The 17842-nt window shown below is 44.9% G+C and overlaps 1 non-coding gene across 1 annotated transcript; it reads right to left on the minus strand.

Moving 5' to 3' along the window:
- Positions 1-7063: 7063 nt before the first annotated feature.
- TRNAA-AGC lies at positions 7064-7136 on the minus strand. Its single transcript has one exon. It is a non-coding gene; the product is annotated as a tRNA-Ala (tRNA).
- Between the last annotated feature and the right edge of the window lie 10706 nt (positions 7137-17842).

A 17842-nucleotide genomic window follows, 5' to 3' on the forward strand; every position in this document is an offset into this window, starting at 1 on the left:
CTCGCTTGTGCAACAGTTTCAGCACACTGCTTGCTTTTTTTTCACCTTTATTTAAAGTGTTACATAGTAGAACTCCATTCAGGTCACTGTACTGCAGCACTCTGTGGGGCCATGTCGGGCAGTGAGGAAAAATGTGGACAGTTGTTTTTATGTACCTTGACCCAGGGCCGGTGCTACCACTAGGCAAACTAGGCAGCCGCCTAGGGCGCTCTGCTACCTAGGGTGCCCGGCCATTGGTTTTCCTACTCTCTTCTCTCTGCAGCAAGCAAGAAAGTCTGAGCAGGCAGCCGCCGCTCCATTCCCACATAGTGTCAGAGGCGCAGCGGTGGCGGAGGACTGTGTCTGTGTCTCCACTCCCGAATAAATGGAAGCAAGGAAAAATTCATTGATGGGCGCTGGTGAGGCTGCATTTGATGGGCGCTGGTGAGGCTGCATTTGATGGGCACTGGTGAGGCTGCATTTGATGGGCGCTGGTGAGGCTGCAATTGATGGACGCTGGTGAGGCTGCATTTGATGGACGCTGGTGAGGCTGCATTTGATGGACGCTGGTGAGGCTGCATTTGATGGACGCTGGTGAGGCTGCATTTGATGGGCGCTGGTGAGGCTGCATTTGATGGGCGCTGGTGAGGCTGCATTTGATGGGCGCTGGTGAGGCTGCATTTGATGGGCGCTGGTGAGGCTGCATTTGATGGGCGCTGGTGAGGCTGCATTTGATGGGCGCTGGTGAGGCTGCATTTGATGGGCGCTGGTGAGGCTGCATTTGATGGGCGCTGGTGAGGCTGCATTTGATGGACGCTGGTGAGGCTGCATTTGATGGGCGCTGGTGAGGCTGCATTTGATGGGCGCTGGTGAGGCTGCATTTGAGGGGTTGTTAAGGAGGCTGCATTTGATGGGCGCTGGTGAGGCTGCATTTGATGGGCGCTGGTGAGGCTGCATTTGATGGGTGCTTCATTAAAAAGGTAGGCTTTACATGGGCAGTGAAAATGGGGTGGAGTCACGGGTGGGGTGGCAAAATGATGTTCCGCCTAGGGTGCCAAAAATCCTTGCACCAGCCCTGCCTTGACCACTTGCCAACCAGCCGCCGTCATTATACTGCAGCAGGTCAGCACGATCCCGCGAGCCATTGTAGCTGTACATCAGCTCCTTTAAGTGGGATAGCAGGTGTGCGTGTCCCCGCTGCCGATGCTTGTAACCAGCGGTTACTATGACCGCCGGCCACGTGAGGAAGAACAGGGACCTGCGTGTGTAAACACACAAATCCCTGTTCTGTGAGGAGAGGAGATGCAGATCGTGAGTTCCTAATAGCTAGGAACCACGATCTGCCATCTCCTATAGTCAGTCCCATCACCCACAGTTAGAACACACACTAGGGAACACAGTTAACCCCTTGTTCGTCCCCTAGTGTTAACCCCTTGCCTGCCAGTGACATTTACACAGTAATCAGTGCATATTTATAGCACTGATCGCTGTATAAATGCCAGTGGTCCCAAAAAATGTGTCAAGTGTCCGCCATAATGTCACAGTCCCGATAAAAATCGCAGATCGTTGCCATTACTAGTAAAAAAAAAAAAAAAAATAATAATAATAATAATAATAATAATAATAATAATAATAATAATAATAATAATAATAATAATAATGATAATAATAATAATAATATAAATGCCATAAATCTATCCAATATTTTGTAGACACTATAACTTTTGCGCAAACCAATCAATATATGCTCAGTGCGATTTTTAGTACCAAAAATATGTAGAAGAATAAATATTGGCCTAAACTGAGAAAAAAAAAATTGTTTTTTTTAAAAAAAAAAAATTGTGATTTTTATTATAGCAAAAAGTACAAAATATTGTGGTTTTTTTTCAAAATTTACACTTTTTTTGTTTATTGCGCAAAAAATGAAAACCGCAGAGGTGATCAAATACCACCAAAAGAAATCTCTATTTGTGGGAAAAAAAGAACGTAAATTTTGTTTGGGTACAACGTTGCACGACCGTACCGTGCCGTACCGTATCGCAAAAAATAGCCTGGTCATCAAGCAACCAAATTTTCCGGGACTGAAGTGGTTAATGGTAGCCTGTATTTCTCTAGTGGGGAAAAACATAAGTCACAGTGAGTCCTTAGGCTACATTTAGACATGCAGCTGTTGCCACACCTCAAAAAAGTGATCTATGGGTGGATCGCTTTTCAGAGGTCATTTGATATTGACATTGAGGTGTTATGTCGCCTCCTCACTGCTTGTTTCAACTCCTAAAAACTGGCACCATCTCACTGCAACTGCATTGATTGCACACAGTTGCGTGTAATTTTCTACGTGGTCCCATTCAGTTCAATGAGTCATGTTTGGTTTGGGCCATGAATAAGCACTGAAGCCAGTGCGAAACGTCGGTATTCTCCTGTTCCTATTGCTGTGATCTGCTGTGTTCTTGCTGTTGATTTGAATAAAGACAACCCGTTTGGTTTGGAGTGCGGCTGTCCATCCCCCATTTTTTTACCAATATTTGCCTTAGTGCATTGCCTGCACCCTTGGAGTCCTATATTTGTGAAACGACCCTACAATAGACCTACCTTGAGCGGTGATCTTCTCTCTCATGTTTGGTTTGGGGTGATACTACCTGCCATACACAACAACAGGTTTAATTCTAGCCACAGCCACTTCAAAGGCAGTCAGACTGGGGAGTACACATGATGCAGCAAAAATGACCATTAAGCTAATGGGGCTAAGCTACAACCTCCCTGGAACTGCATGTAACAGTCTGGCATTTACAGGGTTAAAAAAGGCAGTGAGGAGGTCACATAATGCCTCTCTCCTTGGCCTGCTGGGAAAGCCTATTTATTTGGGTGGAGTCAGGTGATCGGGGCTCTGTGCCACTTGCACTGCTGTCTGGGTGGACGTGTGTTGTATTGCCCCGGGCTGCTAGGCCCGAAACCCAAGACCCCTTTCACATGGAGCAAACTGCGGCTGCAATCCGTTTGCTCAGCAGGGGATCTCTCCGCTGATCCCCGCTGAGCAGGCGAACGACAGGTCCATATATCCGATCATGCAGAGAGGACACGGACGCATATGACTGCCACCCGATCCGCTCCACTGGACGAAAGGTGAACAGATTTCCATCCGTCTCTTTTTGGCTGGTCGGCTTGGATGTAGGCGGGTGTAAACGGACACATGTCCATTTACACTCACAGCTCCATAGAGAAGAATGGAGGTTCCGATCGGGTCCACCTGAAAAACGGACAGTGTGTAGGGGGCCTAAAAAAGCTTATCGATAATGCATTTTAATGCACAAAGGAAATGCACATTGATGCATGACGATGCACTAGCCTAAAGGCTCGTACACAAGAAAATCGGACGAACATTTTCATCCAAAGAATTTTTGTACTATTTTTGTATAGCGTGTACACAACTTTCGACACCCTATTTTGACTTTTCATAAGAAATTTCTCAAAGGGACAAACTCCAAAAACATTCTCGTATGGGAACAGATTTTTGTTTAATGTGTACAGTTTTCTTAAATTTTCTTACAAGTAGAATCAGAAAAGACAGACTACTTTTTAATGCATTTTTTGCTGTGAAAATGACAATGGTCCCAAAAATGTGTCAAAATTGTCCGAAGTGTCCGCCATAATGTCGCAGTCATGAAAAAAAAAAAACGCTGATCGCCGCCATTAGTAGTAAAAAATTAATATTTAATAAAAATGCAATAAAACTATCCCCTATTTTGTAAACGCAATATTTTGCGCAAACCAATCGATAAACACTTATTGCGATTTTTTTTACCAAAAATAGGTAAAAGAATACGTATCGGCCTAAACTGAGGGGAAAAAAATTGTTTATATATTTTTGGGGGATATTATAGCAAAAAGTAAAAAATATAGAATTTTTTTCAAAATTGTCGCTCTATTTTTGTTTATAGCGCAAAAAATAAAAACCACAGAGGTGATCAAATACCACCAAAAGAAAGCTCTATTTGTGGGAAAAAAAGGATGCTAATTTTGTTTGGGAGCCACGTCGCACGACCGCGCAATTGTCAGTAAAAGCGATGCACTGCCGAATCGCAAAAACTGGCCAGGTCCTTTAGCTGTCTAAAGGACTGGGTCTTAAGTGGTTAAGGAACACTTTGAAAACATATCAGATCTCATCTCATGTTGGATATCTATACTGATATGGACTGGGTAATGTGTTAGGAATGGAAGGATGGCACATCATTTGATGGAAATGAAAATTGTCCACCTACAGATTTCAAAGCCACTCCGAAAATCAAAGTGAAAAAAGAATGCAGCAAGCTAGTCCATTTTGCTGAAATTTCATTGAAACAACTCAAAATGGTCGTAGCCTGTAGAGGTCTGTGCATCTCTCCATGGATATGCCTCCCCAGACCATCACTGGCTTACCACCAAACCGGACATGCTGAACGATGTTACAGGCAGCATAAAGTTCTCCGTGGCTTCTCCAGAGCCTTTCACGTCTGTCACATATGCTCAGGGTGAACCTGCTCTCCTCTGTAAAAAGCATGGGGCACCAGTGGTGGACCTGCCAATTCTGGTGTTCAATGGAAAATGTCAATTGAGCTCCACAGTGTCCGGCAGTGAGCACAGAGCACACTAGAGGACGTTGGGCCCTCAGGCCACCGCCATGAAGTCTGTTTCGGATTGTTTGGTCAGAGACATTCACACCAGTGGCCTGCTGGAGGTCATTTTGAAGGGCTCTGGCAGTGCTCATCCTGTTCCTCCTTGCACAAAGGAGCAGATACCAGTCCTGCTGATGGGTTAAGGACCTTCTACGATTCTGTCCAGCTCTCCTAGAGTAACTGCCTGTCTCCTGGAATCTCCTCCATGCTCTTGACTGTGCTGGGAGACACGGCAAACCTTCTGGCAATGACACGTATTGATGTGCCATCCTGGAAGAGTTGGACTGCCTGTGCAACCTGTATAGGGTCCAGGTATCGCCTCGTATTACCAGTAGTGAAATTGACCCTAGCCAAATGCAAAACTAGTGAAAAACAGTCAGAAAAGATGGAGTAAAAATGTCAGACACCTCCACCTGAAAAACCATTCCTGTTTTGGAGGTTGTCTCAGTGTTTCCCATCTAGTGCACCTGTTGTTAATTTCAATTAACAGCAAAGCAGCTGAAACAGATTAACAACCCCCTCTGTAAACACCCCTCTCCCTCTGCTACTTAACTGACCAGATCAATATCCCAGGAGTTCTGATTCAAAAGTGTTCCTTTAATTTTTTTGAGCAGTGTACTTCCTTAATTTTTTTTTTTAATAATGTTTTTATTTTAAAGTAATAGATTACAACAGTTCAGGGCTGGACTGGGACAAAAATTTGGCCCTGGACTTCATCCAGACTGGCCCACTTTGACAGGTCTCTCCCATGGCGGCCGGACAACTCCCGCACTCCCCCGGCCAGCCAAGCCCCCACTCCCCCATTCACTAGCCACTAGCCGTTCTACTTTATTAGAGTAGAACAGCTGGTACTCTTATAGGCATCACCAGTGGGGAAGGGGAAGCTAGACATTATTTTCACCCAGGGCAAAGAATCAGTTTGGTGCCCCCCCTTATGGGACAAGATTAGGCAGTGAGAAACTCCCAGGCCATAGCTGTTGAGTCAGCTGTCTGTCCCCTCCCCCCTGCTCCTCTGGTCCTTCCCCTGCTTCTCTGTTCCCCCCCAGGTGAGTGCTGCGGGGAGGGAGAGACAAAAGAGGCAGAGGGAGCAGCAGTCCACTGTCACTGAAGCCAGCCCACTGAGCCATCGGCCCACCGGTAAACTCCCTGTAGTCCCAATGGCCAGTCCATCCCTGCAACAGTTACAGTATGTCAGATGACAGCAACTTAGAATGAGATACAGCATTGAAATACAGATAAATGCAATAATAATTGTACTGTTGCAGGAGTTGAAGTATTATACAGATATAAATAAACATAAATAAAAAAAGTTACTAATACATGGGAATGGGAACGAATGGAGGGAAGGGAGAGGGTAGTGGTGTTCCGAAGGTGGATTTCATTTATTTTATTTCACTATTTTCCATGAAAGGGTATCAATACCATGACATGAGAACTCAAAGTCAAAAGTGTCTGACGTATAGTATATGGCCCAGGGTTTCCACATGCCATCAAATTTTTCCAATCAATTTTGTTTAGCATGTACGAATGAAAGATTCATTCTTTTTTCGGCTTCCGACAACAGTAATGCAGGTGATTTCCATGCACTAGCTATTACCTGTTTCGCGGCTGTCATAAACAAAAGAAATAACTTATGCCGATTCCGAGAAAGGGTTTCTGGTTTAATGTTAAGTAAGGTACTTCCTTCATTTATACTCTGTTCCCATGCTGTCAATATTTGAAGGAAGGAAGCTGTAATTTAATAATTGTCCGCCAGATGTCACCGCGCTACAATTCACTGATTGTCCACCAGGTGTCACTGTGCAGCTTTGAAAACATATTTCATTATATATATATATATATATATATATATATATATATATATATATATATATATATATATATATATATATATATATATATATATATATATATATATATACACACACACACACACACACACACACACACACACACACACACACACACACAGCTTATAAATGTATATACATAATAATCTGAACGTTTGCATTGGATAGTGTAAATGATATACAGCTGAAGTCAATTACTATATCACAAGATTTGTGTATAATGTCAACGTGGAGGACGCTAAAGGAATTAACTGAACAGAAATATGGCCAATGCTGACCAAGGGAGAAATGAGTCATGTGCAGGGCTGGACTCTTATGAAAATGTGTAACCAGCTCATTCCTACTTTCTAATAGATGAAAGAATAAAAACACCAATTATTACTGTAATATTCACTTATGAAATTCATATTATCTGCTATGGAAGACTGATATGCTATTGCATAGTTGTTCTAATATATGTTAAAATCTATTATATACAGCCACATATTATGTTATGTCATTGTCAAAAACAAAAATTAAAATACTAAGTGTTTCTTCTGAAAAATAAATAAATAATAATACTGAGATTTGGGAAAAAACACTTGGAGAATGCGGGCATCGATCCCGCTACCTCTCGCATGCTAAGCGAGCGCTCTACCATCTGAGCTAATTCCCCTTCGCGAGCCTGACTCGGAGATACACCATTTTCATACATGCCTATACTTGTGTTCATAGTCAATTGAAATTGTAATTTCTGAATGCAGTCCTGTATAGTTAGCAACATAGCTGTGCACAGATTATTGCATTAGGGTGTGCTTCCTTAAGCTCAAACACAAATGCTGTATATGAGTCTACATACATATGACCCCCGAAACATTGATCTCCCGACCAGCACAGTGAAAGAGAAAAGCATAAACACTTCTCTTATGGCAGAGCCGGTAAGAGGGAGATCTTTCCCATCTTCCTGTTGCTACACAGAGCGATAACACTAATGCACAGGGTTTTTTAGGGTGTGCCTGGGCACACCAGGCACACCCTGTGCGCACGCCTATGGTTAGCAAGCAGGGCATAGTTTGCTACCAGCAAAGTTTCTAATTGCACTGAATATTTGGGGGATCTTCAGAGGTACATTAGAGGGGTTAGGGTCCCACATTGGACTTTGGAACACCCGTTCAGGGGTTAGTAGGACTTATTTACTGCTAACCTCTGAGTCACTTACTACTGACCCCTGAGTCATTACTGTCTTCTGAATGCTGAAGTCTGCATTACTGACCCTATAGGCCGCGTACACACGATCAGTCCATCCGATGAGAACGGTCCGAAGGACCATTCTCATCGGTTAACCGATGAAGCTGACTGATGGTCTGATGTGCCTACACACCATCGGTTAATGAACCGATCGTGTCAGAACGCGGTGACGTAAAACACGACATGCTGAAAAAAACGAAGTTCAATGCTTCCAAGCATGCGCAGGTTTTTAGCCGATGCTTTTGCATACCAACGATCATCGGTTTTAACCTATCGGTTAGGCGTCATTCGGTTCAATTTTAAAGCAAGTTCTCATTTTTTTGACCGAAGGATAACTGACCGATGGGGCCCACACACGGTCGGTTTGTGTCGCCTACTACTAACCCTTGTGTCATTACTGACTCTGTGACATTGACTACTGACCCCTGAACTTAATACCATACTGACACTAGGGATGAGCCGAACACCCCCACGTTCGGTTCGCACCAGAACCTTCGAACGCATCGAACATTTAGAACCCCATTGACGTCTATGGGACTCGAACGTTCGAATTCAAAAGTGCTCATTTTAAAGCCCAAATATTCAAGTTTTTGTTGGAAAACATTTTTGAGAACCCGAGTCTTGCCCCAGGGAACATGTATCAATGGAAAAAAAAGTTTTAAAAACTGTATTTTTTTCTGGAGCAGCGATTTTAATGATGCTTAAAGTGAGAAAAAAATGCAAAATTCCTTTAAATATCGTACCTGCTGGGTGTCTATAGTATGGCTGTGAGGTAGCACGTGTTTAGAACTGTCCCTGCACAAAATGAGATTACTATAAGAAAAATGTAATTTAATACTCTTGCGGCTTTAATGTAATGTTTGGTCCCTGCAATACGGATAAAAATCACTGAAAAAAAAAAGCATGGGTTTCCCCGCCACCACTCCCCCCAGGTCATTACAAGACCCTTTGGCCCTATATACTTTGAACAGCAGTATACAGCAGTATACAGGCGGTGCAAACAAGACAGGGACCGTAGGTTTGTTGTTAAGTAGAATCTCAACCATGTCATACTTTGCTGCTGCATATTGCACAATTTCCTAAAGAGACCCTCAACAAACTACATGACACTTGTGCCTGATGAGGCCATTGATGTTCCAGTGGCGGCCCGTGAGCCTGGCCATAGAGGCTTGGCCCCCCAAAGCGCACGTGCTGTGTGGCAACAATATGTAGATTATTTTAGGGGTGGGGGGGCCATTCCAATGCCAGATCTTGGCTGAATAAATTATTTTTTTGGGAAAGAAAAATTCTAGAAAAAAAGGGGGGTTGACATCCGGGGCCCCCTTTGAACAAATTCTGTGAAGAACTCCTGTTCTCTGAAGGCCTCCATTATTTCCGCAAGTCAAAATTAAGCAAAAAAAGCTAATGTCAGTCAAGACTCTTACTACTAAGCTTTCTCCCCATATCTAACCCACAAACTCATCCACTGATCATAAAGTCCAAAATCAAGTTACGTACCGTCGTACTACACGATCGTTTCCTCCGCCTTTTTCTACAGACTGTGAACAACGTTTTCACTCACGCGATATCCCTTTATACACTGCGCATGCGAGAAGCTCTGCACGTTTCCCCGCCCCTGACGATCGTTCTAGTACTTGCCACGCCCCTTTTCGATCGGTCAATGCAAGACAGTGAAGACACCATGGAGGACACACAGCAAACTGCAACCTCAAGCCAGGAGCGAGGCCAGGCGGTAGCACACACCAGGAGCAGGAGGTACAAGGCCACCAATATGTCCTTTGAGGAGATGGTAGAACTGGTGGCAATCCTAAGGAGGGAGGACTATGATTGCAAACATGGCCCTTACAAGAACCCAAACAAAGTGAAGGCCCTGATCATGGACAATGTTCAGAGGAGTATTCGTCATAAATTCGGGGTGCAGAGGTCAAGGGAACAGTTGCGTAAAAGGTGGTCTGACCTTAAATTAAGAGAGCCGGAGCAGATAGAGAGGATTAAAAAAAGTCATCAGAAGAAGTAAGTCATTTTCATGTGTACTCTGATTATTTGTTTTTATTATTGTGCAGCATGTGCTTTTTCTTTCAGGTTGTACATATACAGTTCAAGAACAGATGTCTCAAGGTTCAAGTTTGTGGGCATAATAATTGGTCGTTTGAGTCGTCGTTCGTTCTATTTATGATCTATTTATGTGAGACCAATTTTTTATCTAATGTAGATGTGTTCTTAACTATTAAGATTTAAATAATCCAACTTAAGTCAATATACAGTAAAAGGAGAGTATGCTCAGAAGTTGGTTACACATATGGACTCAGTAGCACAAGTGTTGGCAGGGCCGATCCGCCCTATAGGCTCACTATGCAAGCCGCCTAGGGCCCCGCAAAGCTGCGAAGGGCCCCCCAAATTACTAGAGGCCCCGCCTGGTGAGAAGTAATTTTTGCCCCCTCATCCCGCTTCTCAACTCGCTGGCTGCATGGGAGAAGAGGTAAGAAGTCAGCACCCCCTGCTTCTCAATTTGATGTAAGATCTCATTTCCGACAGCAGAACACCCCCTCCCCCCCGCTTCTCAACTTTCTTTAATGCGACATGTCACTGTTGTCAGCGCCCCCCCGCTTTTCATTTTTAATGTGCCATGTCATTTTGCTTAGGGCCCCAGGGAGGTCAGGATCGGCGCTGAGTGTTGGCCACAAGAACAACCTATTTAGGGTGTCACACAGAGGTGATCCAGTGGATACTTGGTGTTTTTCCATGTATGAAACTTGGCCAAAGATAGAGAAATGTAGCAGCTTTGGTAATGGATAAAATCCTGTGTTAAGCTTAGAAGGATTGTAAAAACAGACAATTGTACCACACGTTATAAAAAGAATGATTGATATTCCTCTTTCAGACCTCTAATCTTTTTGAGTCATGTATCCATTTTTTACAATCTCATAGGGCGCAATCAAGCTTCACGACTGGAGCAGACAAACCCCACACAGACCCAAGCCCCACCCCCGCGGGATGTGCAAGTGGAAAATGCCACCACATCAGGTCAGTGTCATAAAGCACAGCTTCAGGTAATAGATGTAGGCCTGCATAATTGTAATACATGGTTTGTTTACAAATTTCAGGAGGTATTCGTGCTGTTGGGGGTGGATTGGACACCTACAGCGCCCAGGTCTTAATTGGGGAGGTGTTGTCCTGCAGGGCTGAAATTGAGGACATCCACATCTGCTTAGGGCAGATGAGAAAGAAAATAAAAAACGGTGGAGCGAAAACTAAAGAATTTAATGGATGTTCTGGGGAGGGTTTAAAAAAAAAAAAAAAAAAAGTTTTTCTTGTTTTTCTATGTATGTTTTGTTTTATTTATTTTTTAAGTGTAATCTCTATTTTTCTGGATAAAACGCATGAACAATGAAAACTGCTAAAAAATTGGTCATTGTTCATGCGTTTTAACCAGATATTTTTTAATTTTGTTATTGTTAAAGAAAATACACAAAAAAAAAAAAAAAAAGATATCTCTAAACAAATAACAAAAAAAAAATTGAAAAAAAAAAAAAATTTATGTTGACAAATATTTATAGGCAAAAATATATTTCTTGATATAAAACAAATAAATAAAGAATTTCTATTAAGATATTTTTGGAAAAAATAAAAAATGACACATTTTAAATGTGAAACAATAAATATTTTTGGATACTCAACAATGTGTGGCTTATTATTATATCAATGCTGCCTAAAAGAACAAATCTAGATTTGTGGTGTTTACATTGACAATGATGAGTATTTAGTACAGGAAAATAAACATGACACTATGATAACGTAGGAGAAAGCTAAAACTCAAATTAGAAAATAATCAAACAAAGAAAAATACTAGAACAGGGGAAGAAAAATTGGGCCTTAGACACTGGTGGCGGTGCCACAACACTGCAACCCCTTACAGATACTCTAGTTAATAAACCCTGCTGCAAAGTATTTAATCGAAAATTGTTATTACACGCCCCTGTTAAACAGGGGCAGAAAAATTGGGCCTTAGGCACAACACTGCAACCCCTCACAGATACTGTAATTTGAGTGCAACAAAGAGCCACATGCAAAGTATTGCATCAACATTTTTTATTATACACCCCTGTTAAACAGGGGCAGAAAATTGGGCCTTAGGCACTGGTGGCGGTGCCACAACACTGCAATCCCTCACAGATAATGTAATTGGAGCGCAGCAAAGAGCCACATGCAAAGTATTGCATCAAAAATTGTTAATATACGCCCCTGTTAAACAGGGGCAGAAAAATTGGGCCTTAGGCACTTGTGGCGGTGCCCAGAACCAACAATGTTCTTACTAGCTATCAGCAAGATCATTGAGGAGGAAAAGGATATTCAGTCAGCAGCAGAACAGGACAGTCACTCAGCATTAGCATAGGCAGTCTCCAAGGGATCTGACATTTCAAAAAAATTATTCAGTTACATCAGCATCAGGTGCTTGGTAGCTGGTGTTGATCCAAGCCTGATTCATTTTTATGAAGGTCAGTCGATCGACAGTCGGTGGAGAGGCACACCCTGTGATCGGTCACAAAGCCTCCAGCAGCACTGAATGTGCGTTCTGAAAGAACGCTGGATGCAGGACAAGCCAGTAGCTCAATTGCATACTGTGCAAGCTCTGGCCAGTGATCCATCCTCAAGACCCAGTAAGCCAGATGATTTTCGGTGGGGAAGGTGTCCAAGTCTGATCTTGCCCCTAGGTATTCCCGCACCATGTAAACCAGACGCTGGCGATGGTTGCTGGAACCGGTCATACCTTGGGGCTGCGGACTAAAAAATTGTGTGAACGCATCGGTCAGATGGCCACCTTCTCCACCGCTCCTTCTGTGACTCACTGAAGCCTCAGCAACACGTTGTCCAGGACCAGGATTTGGTAATCCCCCAGATACTGGGAACGCGTTGAACAGACTTTTCTGCAAGGCCTCCCGAAGACGTTTCATCTTCTGCTCCCTCTGCGACGGCAAGATAAGCTCCGCAACCTTACTCTTGTAACGTGGATCAAGGAGAGTTTCCAGCCAGTAATGATCCCTCAAATACGAGGATCCTTACGCAGGCTTTGCAGGATCAGGGAGGCCATGCAGCGTAGGTTTGCTGAGGCATTCGGGGCACAGTACTCTGGGTCACTGAGGACGACAGGATGCGCAGCCATCTATTCCCAGCCACGTAAAAGTCCATGGGCCTCCTCCCAGTGACTGATGCATGCACTGTCACTGCTCACCATCCTTGTGACCTCCTCAAATGGTGACAGGACAGTGCATGCAACCCAAGCTCTCCTGACCCAGTTCTGCTGCCATATTGGCACAGGTACTCATTGATGGCCCTCTGCTGCGTGTGCAGCCTCTGCAGCATGGCCAATGTAGAGTTCCATCTGGTGGGCATGTCACAGATTAGGCGGTTCTTGGGCAGGTTGTATTCCCTTTGGAGGTCTGTCAGCCAAGCAGTGGCATTATATGACCTTCGGAAATGCACACAGACTTTCCTTGCCTGCTCCCGGACATCCTGTAAGCCCGGGTACCTGCCCAAGCACTGCTGCACCACCAAATTCAGAACATGAGCAAAACAGGGCACATGGGTCAGTTGTCCCTGTCGCAGGGCAGAGAGGAGGTTGGTGACATTGTCGCTAACCACCATTCCTGGCTTAAGGTGGCGTTAACCACCTCTGAGCCTGCCCCTGCAGAGCTGACAGAACCTCTGCCCCAGTGTGGCTCCTGTCTCCCAAGCACACCAGCTCTAGCACCGCATGGCATCTCTTTGCCTGCATTCCTGCGTAGCCCCTCGTACGCCTACGGAGCATGGCTGGTCTGGAGGACACATCAGCACAGGAAGAGGCCACAGAGGAAGAAGAAGAGGAGGGGGTGGAGGAGAGAGGTGTGTCACAACCAGTAGTAGTGGTTTGGAGGCATGGTGGTGGAACAACCTCCAACACTACTGTACCTTGCCCTGCGTCCTTCCTAGCTGCCAGCAGAGTCACCCAATGCGCCGTGAAAGAAAGGTAACGTCCCTGTCCATGCCTGCTGGACCATGAGTCAGCGGTAATATGCACCTTACCACTGACCGCCCTGTCCAGCGAGGCATGGACATTGCCTTCCACATGGCGGTAGAGAGCCGGAATCGCCTTCCGTGAGAAAAAGTGGCGTTTGGGAACTTGCCACTGAGGTACCGCACATTCCACAAACTCACGGAAGGGGGCAGAATCTACCAACTGAAAAAGGCAGCAGCAATTTCGCTAAGCTAGCATTCAACCGCTGGGCATGTGGATGGCTCGAAGAGTACTTCTTTCGACGTTGCAGCAGCTGGGGCAGGGAAATTTGTCTGGTACCATCTGCCATCGGTGTACCGATAGTAGATTGCCCGCATGTACTACTAGGTTGTGGCACACCTAATTCTACACCTTCAGTCCTGCACTCTTCAGAGAGGACTGAGGGTCTAGTGGGGTTGGAGATCCCAGCTGATGAGGGGCAAGGGAAGGTCCGCTTTGTTCTTTGGTGTGGGTCTTTCAGGTATGCTTGCCAACAAACTGCATTGCAGGTCGACATATGTCTGGTCAAGCATGTGGTGCCCAAGCGGGTGATGTTTTGGCCACGCGAGATACGCTTGAGACATATGTTGCAAATAGTAACGGTGCGATCTGATGCACATGTCTCAAAAAAGGCCCACACCAAAGAACTTTTGCAGTAACGCTGAGACACAGCAGCGCCCTGCACAGGCGTAGCTCTGCGATGTAATGCAGTTGGTGTGCTGCCCTTAAGCTGGCCCCTGGAGGGCATCCTGCCTCTTTGGAGATGTGCCTGTGCCTCCTCCTCCTCTCTCCTATCAGGCACCCACGTAAAGTCAGTGACCTCATCATCCCCTCCCTCCTCATCACTGTCGAAAACCTGGCAGTATGCTGCAGCTGGGGGAACATGACTGCCAGATTGCTGTCCCTCTCGGGCACCCCCTCTCTCTGGGCTCACATTATTGCCTTCCTCTATCTGTGTTCCATCATCGGAGCCTTCAAAACGCTGCGCATCTTCATGCAGCATGTACCCAACACTGTGTTGAAACAGTTCGGGGGACTCCTCAGGAGGACATGGTGGGACTAGGGAAGGAGTGAGTGATGCCATTGAGCAGAGGGAAGAGGACGCCTTGGCAGCTGCTTTGCCAGACAAAGTAAGCTCAGCCTGGGTGAGAGAGGATGAGGAGGATGAGGACGGCTTGGTCATCCACTCTACCAATTTGTTTGCATGTTGAGGCTCAACACGGCCAGCTCCCGAAAAGAAGGACGAGCATGTCCAACGGCCACGTGCTGAAGAGGATGCACCGTGTCCACCACCAGCACTGTTGCCTCTAGATGCAGAGCCTGCTTGCCCTTGTGACTCTGCCTCTCTTTCTTGTCCTTCCAGACATTATAATGGCCTGCAGAGGACAAAGTCAGTACACACACCTCGTAGCTTTAGGTGCAAACTGCAGAGGACACATGCAGTACACACCAAGTGGGTTTAGATGTAAAGTAATGAGCAGCACACTAGCACTATGCACCAAGTGGGTTTATTTGCAAAGTAATGAGCAGCACACTAGCACTATGCACCAAGTGGGTTTAGGTGCAAAGTAATGAGCAGCACACTAGCACTATGCACCAAGTGGGTTTAGGTGCAAAGTAATGAGCAGCACACTAGCACTATGCACCAAGTGGGCCTTGATTATACTTTCAGATATGGATCTTCTTGATATCCTTTCAGGGGACTGCATGTCCACTATTTTACTCTATTAATGACATCCAGGTTATTTGGTATTTATTATTTTTATTGTTAGTTTTCAACAGCTTTTTGAAGGGAGGTGACTGCACTTTTGTTGCTGACACCTTGGCGGTGGCTGGTATTCCCAATTTCAGTATATTGTAATATTCTTACACTACTCCAGCCCTGCTTCATTGACCCTTTTTGTTTATGATATAAGGACCAAGGTACTTTCAATATGTTAATATTATACACCTATGCATATGGCTATTGTGCCCCATTGCTTTGATCTTTTGGCCTGTTTGCTCCATGCTACAGCTACAATGTTCCTCGATTTTCCCTATTTATTTATTTCGTTTTTATTTACTATAGCTTGGATTTTTGTTGTGGATGGACTTGATCCACACGGCCTGCTTGGGGCGAGCTGTTGGCAGTTCATGGATTTTCTATCAATCACTGTTTCCCATTCAATGTGTGTGAATTAAATGAGGCCCAGGCTGGTGAGTTGTTTGGCCCAATATCAATCATTTGATGTATGTACATCTATGCTTGTATCTGTATCCAATACTGTTATCAACAACTTTCTTCTCCCCCCCTTAAAATGATTATGTGATTATATTTTCTATGAAATTAATGTATTTATCTCAATGAATATGTAATGAATAATCAGTGCTTAAGTGCTTTATTCCTTACGATATTGTTTCTCTATCTTTCTAGTATGTCCTGTATGTGCTCCTGATGAAGCTCTAACCGAGCGAAACACGTTGGGCATTCATCATACAGGATTCATGGTGGCTCTCGTTTGAGTCTTGTGCGTCCTTTGGGACTAAATTATGTTTATGTATTTTTTAAACAATTTTGTATATGTCAAAACAATAAACTTTGTCTTTTAACATATCTATTTTGATTTATTGATAGTAGATTTTGACACCATAAAAGTTCCGGGGCTTGTTACCCCTCCCATTTTTTTGTTCATTAAGCACCAAGTGGGTTTATGTGCAAGGTAATGAGCAGCACACTAGCAAGGTAATGAGCAGCACACTAACACTATGCACCAAGTGGGTTTAGATGCAAAGTAATGAGCAGAACACTAGCACTATGCACCAAGTGGGTTTAGATGCAAAGTAATGAGCAGCCGTTCACAAACTGAAGCATTGCAAACACAGTTTACTATACTTCAGTTATGAATAAACAGCGTCAATGATCTGTACTGATCACTGACTCTGTCCATTCAGAAAAGGAAGGGGCCGGGAAATTATATATTTACTGGCCCTCCCCCACTCTTCATCCTGAAAGCATCCCCTGCAGTAGCTGTCAGGAGAGGGAAGGGGGGAGCCGGCAGAGCTGCAGGAGATGGGGGGGGGGGAAGAGAGTACACAGAGGCCTGAGGGCAGCAGGACTTGTATAGATGGAGCGATGGGGGTGACATATAAAGGAACCAATCCCCTCTATTTTTCTCCTGCAGCCGTCTCCACTGCACCTGCAATCTTTTTTTTTTCTCAAACAAAGGTCTTTTATTGAGCATGTATAAAATAAATTCAGTTTACATTCTCCAGAGCTTTTTAAAACATTGAACATTACATGGGAGAGTACACATAAAAACCAAGCAGTGTATTACAGTCAAATCCCCAACACCTTGTAAGGATTCCAGGAGACAATTCCCTCCCTATCCCTTCCGAGGCCCGTAACGGCGTCTGCACCTGCAATCTAGCTGTACAGGGAAGCAGCTTGGGCCCCCTGGAGCATTCGGCTGGGTTGCATTTGCAAACCCTGCAACCCCTGTAGTTACACCCCTGACTTTGATGAGCTTCTATGTTGTTGGTAGGTTTATTTGAAGACAGTTAGCAGGCACAGTGGGGGAGATTTACTAAAACTGGAGAGTACAAATTCCGGTGCAGCTTTGCATATAGACCAATAAGCTTCCAGGTTTAATTGTCAATCATGCTGAAGCAGTGGCGGCCCATCCATTAGGCCCATCCATACATTGCCCCCCCTATCCACGTGTCTGGCCCCCTGATCTACATGCAAGGCGCATGTATTCCATTGGGGGGGGGTTTAAACATGTGATTAGAGCCAGAGGCTCTAATAGGGTTCAAAAAAGGGTGGGACCGGGGCACAAAGCACTGTGCTCAGAGCCCACCCAGTTATGTGACAATAGCGAATGAATATTTGCTATTGCCACACTGATCCTCCTCCCAGCCAATCAGGAAGTGAGTCTTGAGAACAGTCACCCAATTGGCTGAAAGGACAGGTGATCCCATTGGACGCCTAGGAAGAGGAGGGAGGAGACGCACAACGGAAGCCGCTGTGATGCAGAAGAGGAGGAGAGGACACAGGAGCTGCTGCCCTGCCGCCTGCCAACACAGGAGCCGCTGCCCATCGCCTGCCAACCAGGGCAGTATTTAAC

The sequence above is a fragment of the Rana temporaria genome, chromosome 11 (genome assembly GCF_905171775.1).
Source record: "Rana temporaria chromosome 11, aRanTem1.1, whole genome shotgun sequence".
Taxonomy (NCBI): domain Eukaryota; kingdom Metazoa; phylum Chordata; class Amphibia; order Anura; family Ranidae; genus Rana; species Rana temporaria.